The sequence below is a fragment of the Nicotiana tabacum genome, chromosome 11 (genome assembly GCF_000715075.1).
Source record: "Nicotiana tabacum cultivar K326 chromosome 11, ASM71507v2, whole genome shotgun sequence".
Taxonomy (NCBI): Eukaryota; Viridiplantae; Streptophyta; class Magnoliopsida; order Solanales; family Solanaceae; genus Nicotiana; species Nicotiana tabacum.
In genome coordinates, this window is record NC_134090.1 from 98,279,989 (window position 1) to 98,292,515 (window position 12,527).

The following is a 12,527-nucleotide window of genomic DNA, read 5'->3' on the forward strand; positions in this document are numbered from 1 at the left end:
ACCACTTCTCCTTTAGCAAGGACCATAGCAAATTTCTGAGCCGAACATCGATATTATCCCTCCAACACACTGAAACCATATCCGTTTGTATTCATTCTAGATCCCAACAATCTCATCTAATACTAACACAACTACTCTGGTGACATGACACATCAATACAATCTAAAGCCACAACTCGCGCAATCCGCGCACCAATAAGCAACAATCTGAACGTACTCAAATCGTGAGAATGACTCAAATGAGAGAGTTGTACCGCAAGCTCACCAGTACCACCACACACAATGCTGAGAACTCGTCACACATCGTATAACCAGAACCCACGAATCTAACCCGATGGGTCATACCTCCACATAACTTTGCTACAGTATGCGACCCTATCCAAACACTAGTCCACATGAAACACATCCAATCCCTATGTTCAAACCGACAACCACATGCAATTAGATGTCTAGAACCAAAACAAATCATCATAACCATTGCAAAGCAATTGACATAACATTACACAAACCCGAATGGACACATACGATATGCCATCTGCCGAGCAATACCCAATACTCCCCCCGCTCGAATTCCACTGAGAGACCCCAAATAAAACTGCACTATATGTGCCTATAACCAATAATTCCCAATGCCTCGCAACACGTAAAAGTAACTCAAAGATCTCCCCAGGTCACTAATAAGCTCAATAACAATTGAATCAACACATCCCTCAACAATACAACTCGGAGTCCACCAAGCCGACTCGATGCCGAACACACACCCATATAGGTCTACCAATAAACCCCTTATCAAGGAGTCCCTGAAGCCGTTCCTTCAACTCCTTTAACTCTGTCGGTGCTATACGCTATGGTTCCTGTCACCAAATCAATACCAAAATCAACAACCCCGTCTGGCGACATACCTGGCAGCAGGAAACATATCCGGAAAACCCCTCATCATCGGAACTGAATCAATGGTAGGAGTCTCTGCACTGACATCCACCACAAAGGCCAAATAAGAAAGACAACTCTTCCCAACCATTAGTTGGGTCTTCAACAATGAAATCACCCTACTAAGAACATAACCCATCGAACCTCGCCACTCTATCTGTGGCATCCCCAGCATAGCCAACGTCGTCGTCTTGGCGCAATAGTCCAGAATAACATGGCACGGAGGCAACCAGTCTATACCCAATATCACATCAAAATCTAACATATCAATCTACAAAGGATCCACTTGGGTATCCAAACCTCCGATAGTTACCACATAAGATCGATATATGCGGTCGACAACCACGACCTACCCTGTTTATGAGAACTCCCAGTCTCTAAATCCCTACAGCACGCGAATCACCATATCTGATCCCAACTCCACCATCCGAATATAAAACACACCTCTAATACCCAATCATTCCATGAGAGGTACTTCTAAAATTCTTATGTGCCACCAAGCAAACTCGAATGTCAGTAGTCGATCCAACAAGAGAGTGCTGCAATACTAATAAAGTATCATCAACTCAATCACATTGCCTTTTTTCTGAAGCGTATACCCTCATCAAGCTACACCACTTAGTATATCATTTCCCCAATCATCTGAAACTGCTCGTGCTATCTAAGGATTTATGACTTTTCCTTTTAGAACTGAACTGTGTCCTTACACATGCAAATTTCTACCTTACACAACATACCACATATACCATGTCATCCTACGATAAATATAAGGACTTCATAACCCCTTCCGAGCCACAAGCAGCGACGTACTCAACTAGTCAAGAACTTTCCATTTGACCTTATCTAGAAGAAAATCACTATACATCACATGCTCCACACGCTCGTAGAAAATATACATCTCTAACCGTGGTAGAAACCATCAATAACTCTCTGAATTCCATTTGCACGAAACTAAACCGTCAGGACTGAATCATTCTAACTTGACCAAGCTACACAGGTCACTAAAACCCAAGAGCTTTGCCGTGAAACACTTGTATAAACTCATTACCACATAAGCATCCAAAGAACTAATCATATCCTTACCATGCCAATCCGGCCTACTACCAAGCTATTCGATCTATCCGAGTTTCCTTCTGATTTACCTTCAACTTGATACTCCTTCTTGCTATAACATCACAATTCCTCAACCCAGACTCACCACACGAGACCCAAGCATAAAACCATACCATCTAAGGCTCATAAGCTGCAGAATACTCTTTTAAATATTCCTAAAAGCACTCCATTCAAAATACCTACCCTGATGAAACTTTCTGTGAATCCAAAGTCATTACCTTCGCCTTTGATACTGATATATAGAATTCCCTAATTGATATAGAAATACCATAAGTCTTGACACCCTCTAATGCAAACCTCAGTTTCTAACCAACTACACAACCTGAAAATCTCCAATTATTACATGTAAAATCTTGAACCCATTAGAACCATTCCGAGAGCCCTCCACTCTACTCAAACCGCAATTAGACTGATCAAACGGATCGTACGATCTATGCTCCATTAGCACTCCGACACCGCCGAATGTAACCTCACCTTAATGCAACCAAGCAGCTTCCTGTTCTATGCACCATACACCCTTTACTCATAACAACTCAAGTCATTATGTGATTCTTATATACCCATAAAGCATAAAATAACCTTTATTGAAATTTCCTTAACTCGAGCCATCATCGGTCTCAACCTCCGTAAGCCATAACTGATTCGCCAGTACGCCTCAAACTAGAACCAACATAGCATATAACCGTGCAATCAACTAATCAATAGCAAACTCCCCCAATTGGCTTAAATCCATAGATCAAAACACATAATAACTCATAATGCATATACTCTGTTACTGTCATAATACCATAGTGAGATTAAACTCAATCCTTCATAAGCTCATGAAACACAGACCATCTAGTACTTTAAATTTTCTGCAATTCTCGCCTTCACCCTAATAACAGTCAAGCCCACTCTCTTAAGCGACCCAAATTTAAGTTGCAACACATATATATTTTCCTGGTAACAGAGATCTTCCAATAAGCGACATAAAGGATCATGCAAACTTCAGAACAATCCGCAGGAGATATCCCACCTACCTCGCCACAAACTAACATCTCCTTATACCCTTCCGCTGTCATAAACATTACACAGTTACTTAATCTTGATGAGTGTAAACTCATATCACAATGTGAAATCCACTTCACTTCCTAACTAGGCAACATGAAAAAGTCCTTCAACATGCCCACAACTCGGGCTAAACATCAAATCACGATGGTAACCAAGCACCGAATAGTTCTTACTACCTCCAAGCAGACCCTTCTTGTCTCGTTCAATACATATGCACACATCTCGCAGTCACATCATACTCATCATGTAGCTATCCATCCATCACTCCTACCAATAGGGACATTATTGGACATACAAATCCAAAAGCACATGCTCACACAACCAATGCCTTAGTGCTCAAGCTATAGGCAAAACCCAGCCTCAAGTCCTCCCGACTGGCCTAACATCAACACACAAAGATCACAGCTCGCCCCTCTATCAGGGAATCACAAGACATCGATGCACATCTGATACTGAGCGCTCATGCGTGCATACAAATGCGTGGAAGGGATTCAAAGAGTTACATTTCAAGCTGAATCAAGGACGCACAATAAGAATTCAAGAATGTGAAGTTTTTCCTAAAAGTTCTGCAGCCTCCCGAGGATAAGTACAGATATCTCCGTACTGATCCGCGAGACTCTACTAAACCTGCTCATGACTCATGAGACCTATGCAACCTAGGCTCTGATATCAACTTGTCATGACCTTAAAACCGACCCGGTCGCGATGACGCCTATCGTGAAATTAGGCCAGCCGACATAACTCTCAAATTAACCTTTAATAAATAAAAATCATTTTTAGGCCTTTAATTTAACAAATATTTCATAATGTAAGTCTAAATGAACAGTACAAAAATAATATACAAGCCCGACATCGGGGTGTCACAAGTTAAGAACACCTACTAAGGTCTGAATACAACAAAAAGTCTAAAAATGTACTAAATACAGTGTAATGAAAACAAGAGGGAGAAAAGCAATGCCGCGAACGCCGGGCAGCTACCTTGCTAAACTCCGATGACTCTGCTTCTGAGCAATGAACACCCACTACCGGGTTCAGAAATACCTGAATACGCACACAAGGTGCAGAGAGTAATGTGAGTACTCCAACTTAGTAAGTAATAAAGGTAAATGAAAGCTGAGCAGTAAGAAAACATGTAAACCATGTCAAAATGCAACAACAAAGGCGAGATAGTTCCAACACAGTACAGAGATCATTTACTTCGTAAATCATGCTCAGTTCTGGTAAAAACCTTTTAAAAAGTTTTTTCAATAGTTTCAAACGAGTGATAAAATAGTGAATAAACATGATAGAAACGTAAGTAGCCCCTCGGGCAAAACATGTATCATAATCACCATTCGGGCATAATATCAATAGAACCAGCCCCTCGGGCTACCTCACAATCACGCATAATCAGCCCATTGGGCATAACATAAATCGATAACCGCCCCTCGGGCAATAACATGGAACAACATCAGCCCCTCGGGCTATATCACATATCATAATAGGTACTCACGCTCACTAGGGTGTACAAACTTCGGGAGGGGCCCCTTACGGCCCAAGCGCAATATCAAGCCATCTCGTGGCATAATCAAACAGCCTCTCGACCTCATATCAAGCCACCTCGTGGCATAACAAATCAGACCCTTGGTCTCATAATCATAAATTGGTACCACACTACTATGGCGCTTAGCCCGATCCCATAATATCCTCAAAACACAAGCCCTCGGCCTCACTCAATCAGATTTCTCTCAAGCCACTCGGGCAATAGTAACACATGATGCTCAACCCAAAATATCATTTAAAATGTCAAAAAACGGAGTAAAAATGGCTGAGTTATGAAAACAGTAGATTATAGTATGACTGAGTACAAGTATAAAGAAAATAGTGAGGAACAACAGTAAAATCTCCTAAGGGTCCAAAATAGTTGGCACGAGGCCCAAATATGGCATTCAGCCCAAAACATGATGATAGCAAAACATTTTTTCAATTAAATACACAGTAAAACAGTCATTCGGGGTGGACTAAGTCTCAATACCCAATAGTGCACGACCCCACGCTCGTCATCTAGCATGTGTGTCACCTCAACATAGCACAACGATGTGAAATCCGGGGTTTCATACCCTCAAGACAAACATTTACAATCATTACTTACTTCTATCCGGTTCAAACTCAAGCCCGCGGTGCCTTTGCCTCTTGAATCAGACTCCAATTGCTCTGAATCTAACCAAAATGAGTTCCACATCATTAATACATGCTAAAGGAACAAAGCCCAAGCAAAAATAATCGAATTAACTCAAAAATACCAAAATTGGCCAAACCCGGCCCTAGGCCCATGTCTCAAAATTGGATAAAAATCACATCAATAGAATTCTCATCCTCCCACAAGTCTATACATATCAAGAAAATCAAAATCGAACCTCAAATGGCCCCTCAAATTCCCAATTTACACTCTCCCATTTCAAGCCCTAATTCCCCAATTTTAGGCTTTAATTTTCACATATTTCATGTTTAAACAAGTAATAATCAACGTAGGATCGAGTATTGAGTTCAAAAATCTTACCTCCAAGTGTTTCCCTTTGATTCCCTCTTTAATTCTTCTCAAAAAGCTCCAAAATTGCTCAAAAATGGTGAAAGTTAGACCCAAAATCGCGGACAATAGCTCTTTAAACATTCTGCCCAGGCCAAAAATTCCTTCTTCGCGAACGCGGTCAAAGCCTTGCATTCGTGAAGCACAAAAAATTCACAGCTCAAATTTCCTCTTACGTGAACGTGAACACACCCTTGCGAACGCGATGCCTTACTCAGCTTAGCCTACGCGAACGCATTACTTCAGTCGCGAACGCGATGCTCAATCAGACTCAACCTTCGCGAACGCGGGACCAACATCGTGAATACAAAGGGAAACTAGCCTGCCTCGCTCAACATCTCTTCGCGAACACGTGATCCCTCTCGCGAACGCGAAGAGAAAAACTCTGCAACACTAATTTGAAGAAATCTTCTACTTTCAAAACAAGAATTTGATCCGTTTAACCACCCAAAACTCACCCGAGGCCCTCGGAACCTCAACCAAACATGACAACATATCCCATAACCTCATTCAAACTTGTTCCAACCTTCGGAACACTCAAAACAATATCTAAACACCAAAATCACATCGGATCCAAGCCTAAGAATTCCAAAAACTTCCAAATTCCGCTTTCGATCAAAACGTCTACCAAACCTCGTCCGAATGACCTGAAATTTTGCACACACATCACAAATGACACAACGGACCTAATCCAACTTCCAGAATTCCATTCCGACCCCTCTATCCAAATCTCATCTATCAACCAGAAAACGCTAAAATTCCAATTTTGCCAATTCAATCCTAACTCTATTCCGGACCTTCAAAACACATTCCGACCACGGTCTTAAGTCCCAAATCACCTAGAGGAGCTAATCAAATCATAAAAATTTCAAACCGAGGTCATCTACTAACAAGTCAAATCTTGGTCAACCATTTCAAATTTTAAGCTTCAAACTGAGAATTGTTCTTCAAAATTTATTCTGGTTACCCTGAAAACCAAAATCGACGATTTACATAAGTCATAATACATCACACGGGGCTAGACATGCCCGATAACTGGCGAGCGAAGTGCTAAAGCTCAAAACGGTCGGTCGAGTTGTTACAAAAATAGTGGGATAATCATCTGAAACTTGAACTAAAGTTAAAAATATGTAAAAAGCTTATATTTTATCATTAATGACTAGGAAGCCTACGAAAGTTTATTTTAAAATACTAACACCAAAATAATAACATGTTGTTCCTGCTCATCTTTCTTCGCTTCGGGGACGAAGGTCCTATGGTAGGTAACAACAGACACAAGCAAGTTGACCGAAGGGGACCAGCGCTTCTACTCCTCCACCGAGGAGCCGTTTTTGTGAGAAGTAAGGGATGTCGTCAACGGTGAGAGGTCACATAGAATTGACCTATTCATAGAGTAATCACCATATTTATACATTGCTTTGAGCTATGCTAAATAAGACTATTTCAATGATGGCCTTCCATGGATTCACCTATATAAGCCGCGGCTAAAGTTACAAAAATAAGAGCTTGGATACCACTTGTAAATAATCCAAGGAGCATGATAGGTATAGGAACTACTAAAGGAGAGCTTCCTGCCATAAAGAGATAAGTGCTGAATTTGGTTCGAGGTGCTTATTCTCTATCTTTGTTCGTAAAGCATAAGTTTTTCAAGGTTACTCTTAGTCGAATGTAATGGAATTTTCTTATCAGCAGACCAACTCTGTTCAAGAACCAATTGGCCTTCTTCGTTTTAGGCATGTCTATATTCTGAAATAGTTCGCCAATTTAGTACTTTATTTGTCGAGTCAATCTTCGTGGAGAAGACTTGAAAAGGATTTCCCGAGCATGGTTGAGATCAATGTGAAAATCAGAATGCCGAATTCACATTCTTTGGAAACGAAAGATCTTCGAGAACAAACTTGTAATTTGTATCCAAAGGTCACTTAGATATTAAAAACTTGGATTATGAAATTGCGAAACATAATTTTGGAATTGAGTCAATACTTTCAATTAAATAAGTACGAATAAAGGATCCATGGATGAAGATAGAAAGTTACTTGGCTAAAAATCGTTGATATACCACCATGTGTAGAGCCTACTCTAATTTTTCCTTAACTTATTTATTCATGTCTACTGAGTGCTTATGGTTGTAGTCACCTTGCCATTACTAAAGGTGAAAAGTCTTCGTAACACCTACCACATGACATTATAAGTAGGGCAAGAGCTGAAATTTTTTTTTATATTTTTCTCTCTCTTTTATATTATATTATTATCTTCATTTTAATTTTATTTTTTTAATTTCCATTAAATAAATTCCATCATTTATTTTTATTAATTTGTAATTTTCATTAAAACAATTTCATAAAATTTTAAATAATATAATTTATAATAAATTATTATAGATTAACTAATAATTCAAATAAAAGTTAAATCATTGCGATACAAGATTAATTAAATGCATATTACATAACGATAAAATTTATTTGAAATACTACATAAATATTCAACTTCAACCTCTAGTATTCTCCCATAAATAATCTATTAATGCATTACGAAGTGCAAAATTAGAATCTTTGTCCCTTTTTTATTTTTTTATTTTTTTTATTTTTTTTTTTTTTAAGTCCAACAACATTTCTCTTAAAGATGGAATACTACAAAATGTTCTTCATACAACTCTTGGAGATTTGGCAAGTTGTATGCAGACTAACTGCCAATAGGCAGCAGCTCCGTAATCTAACCCCTATAAATTGTAAAGGGATAGTTGAGCTGCTATTGAAACAGCTCAAAAGTACCCCCCCCAGGACCTCTATAGATATAGATATACATAGATATGTAAGGTATATTGGAAACAAGACTCCTCTACAGCTAGATTCAGACTGACGATTGAGCAGAGGATATCAATGAAGAGACGGCTAGTTATTATCGTCCCATTGGAATTGATTCTTAAGGCTTGGCAAACACTTCAATGCATTCTGCACTAATTTTGCCTGAATGGCGACCACCCAACAGCCATCAGCTGGGTCTTCAACAATGAAATCACCCTACTGAGAACATAACCCATCGAACCTCGCCTCTCTATCCGTGGCATCCCCGGCATAGCCAACGTCGTCAGCTTGGCGCAATAGTCCAGAATAACACGACATGGAGGCAACCAGTCTATACTCAATATCACATCAAAATCTAACATATCAAGCTACAAAGGATCCACTAGGGTCTCCAAACCTCCCGATAGTTACCACACAAGATCGATATATGCGGTCCATAACCACGACCTACCCTGTTTATGAGAACTCCCAGTCTCCATATCCCTACAGCACGCGAATCACCATATCCGTTCCCAACTCAATCGTCCGAATATACAACAACCCTCTAATACCCAATAATTCCACGAGAGTTACTCCTAAAATTCTTATATGCCACCAAGCAAACTCGAATATTAGCAGTCGATCCAACAAGAGAGTGCCGCAATACTAATAAAGTATCATCAACTCAATCACATTGCCCTTTTTCTGAAGCGTATACCCTCATCAAGCTACACCACTTAGTAATATCATTTCCCCAATCATCTGAAACTGCCCGTGCTGTCTAAGGATTTATGACTTTTCCTTTCAGAACTGAATCGTGACCTTACACATGCAAATTTCAACCCTACACAACATATCACATATACTATGTCGTCCTATGATAAATATAAGGACTTCATAACCCCTTCCGAGCCACAAGTAGCTACGTACTCAACTAGTCAAGAACTTTCCATTTGACCCTATCAAGAAGAAAATCACTATACATCACATGCTCTTCACGCTCGTAGAAAATATACATCTCTAACCATGGTAGAAACCATCAAGAACTCTCTGAATTCCATTTGCACGAAACTAACTGTCAGGACTGAATCCTTCTAACTCGACCAAGCTACGCAGGCCACTAAAACCCAAGAGCATTGTCGATAAACACTTGTATAAACTCATTACCACATAAGCATCCAAAGAACTAATCATATCCTTACCATGCCGATCCGGCCTACTACCAAGCTATCCCATCTATCCGAGTTTCTTTCTGATTTACCTTCAACTTGATACTCCTTCTTGCTATAACACCACAATTCTTCAACCCAGACTCACCACACGGGACCCAAGAATAAAACCACACCGTCTAAGGATCATAAGCCGCTGAATACTCTCTTAAATATTCCCAAAAGTGTCACGCCCCGAACTTGGGGGAGCGAGACCGGCACCTAGTGCCTTACCTATCCTTGCGTACCAACTTGCAACTAAGGGATTCTGAACATATGATGTCATACTTTTGGCAATGGGCCATATTGCAAGACGACAACGAATTCTGACTAAATATGAATATAAAGCTTGGCCAACAAGCCATCATATTTATTACAACTAACAAACCAACCAAATATACATACAAGGCCTGAAATCCCAACATACTGCACTAACTGACAAGATATGTCTACAAGCCTCTACTAATAGATATACTATGATCGGAATGACTATCTGACCTACTCATGACATATATACGTATATATATAAGATATACATAAGGATCTAGACCTGGAAACTCCGAAAGGCATGGAGCTTACCGATCAAGCTGAACTCGGCCAACAATTATTGAAGAGGCCTACTCGTCTATCTGTCTGGCCTGCACGCATGAAATGCACCGCCCCAAAAAAAGGGACGTCAGTACGAAATAATGTACTGAGTATGTAAGGCAATATACTGAAAGCTGAAACTGAACTGATAATATAATAACTGCAAGTAGCTGGAAGTCAAAGATAATCTGAAGATATGCTTACCTGCTGATATTGACTCAACTCTCTCAAAATAGTAAGTAAAATAACTGTCTGGCCCTATAAGGCTCGACATATATATATATATATATATATATATATATATATATATAATTGCTCTGTCGTAGTAGGCTCGCTCATAAGCTCTCGGCCATACTAGGATTTGTATCTCGACCAACTGGGCTCGCTCATACGCGCTCGGTCATAGTAGGATCGACATATAACTTACCATCTGATCAGAGGTTGCCCAATATGGGTCTGCCCATCGATTATAGCTCGAAGGTAATGAAAATACTTTTAATACTATATATATATAAACTCTCTGCTCTCTTGACTGGAAGAGGAAAATACTCAATTGAATATAAAGTCCCGATAAGGAGAATATTGTAACTTAAAAAACTAGAAAAATATACGTAACTTGCGAGATAGCAAAATCTACGTAAATTTTGGGATATGAATTTTTCTCTATGGCTCGTTACCAAACTTGTGTAATGACGAGATCATGCAAAATGAAGGAAGAGCTTAGCATTAACATACCTGAAGTAGAGAAAATCTGTATAATGTTCTCGGATGATGATTCTTATGAGCGAGTTATCAATCTCTATTGACAATTCTAGCAAGTCGGCAACACTGCTACCTTTTATCATCTTCGGGCCACTATTCTGGCCATTGTTCCAGCAGAAAATTTTGCGCCAATATATTAATGGTGGCACTCTCAACAAGCTTGCAGTGGCCGAAAATTTTTGGACAAGATTCAGTGACCAAAACATTTCAGACCAGAGGTCTTGTAGTAAATATTTTTTTTGGAAGGTTACTCGGCTACTATTTCAATGAGTATTTACTTTTCTCTAGATAAATTCTTACAACTAAGCACCAGTTTACTACTAACTATACACTGACTAAAGCAGTAGTATGAATTTTGAATTTAATTAGTGCTTAAGAAAACAATTGAAAATAGAAATCAGCTAGCGAGTCATCCATTACCAAGAAAAATAAATGTGTTTGACCATTTTTAATATCATTTGGTCTTAGTAATGCCTTCTTAAATGGAGGATCAGCTGGTGGCGAATATGGAATTTCCACTCTCGTGATCAAACATATGTTGGTTTCACTATCTTGTGGTTGAAAAGGTTATTAGAATGTAAAAATTGAAGTGTCAATGCTATTAATTAGGTGCCACCTAATCTAAAAATTACTATGAATCATTCTTTTAGTATATGGCTTTGCTGCCACGTTTTTTTGGGTAATCTTATCTTATGACATTTTTTTATTAATTAATTAGGTAATGTTCCGTTACCCGATAATTAACCAATTACCCGCAAAATTAAGAATTATTCACACTTACTTAAAACATTACTCACTTTTCATATACATTATATACCTTACTAGCATGGTCATGTAGTACCTTGTATGGTACTAGTCCGTAAATACCGAATATTTTAGCTTGAGTCGTATTTTATCTCAACATGCCAAACCTGGACAAAAATTCGTTTTCTTTGACTTATTTCCCCTTTTTATCTTTATGAATTTACTTATTACTTGTTTGAAATAGCACGATCCTTATAATCTCTTTGAAATAGCACGATCCTTATAATCTCTAAGTAATCTTTTTCTTGGACTGATGTCAATTACCTTACGACAAATTCAACGTACAACACTACAGGGTGCAACATCGTCGTAATTTTGTATTGCGGGACGTGACATCTCACTTTCGGGCTCTCATTAATTTATTTATGACATATTTTGCATGTACGAAAATATGGGGTGTAACATCATTCCCCCCTTTGGAACATTCGTCCTCGAATGTTGACTGATGTACTTATCGTCCTCATATCCCGTAGCTCTTGCGAATACTTTAGTAGTCTTTTTGCCATCTAGGCAACTGTTCTATGAATAAGTTTAAAGGCCAGGGCATTTCCCCCTTTTAGGCCTCTTCTCATGCCATGACTTGTGATCGAGTTTCCTCCAATCTCGTAATTGCTGCTACCTTCCATTATGCAGTTTCTATGACGCTGACCTTGTAAATGTGCCTATGAGACTCTCTTCTCCTTTTTCCTCCAGCTTTTAGCCAATCCTGAAGTTTTTCGCTTGG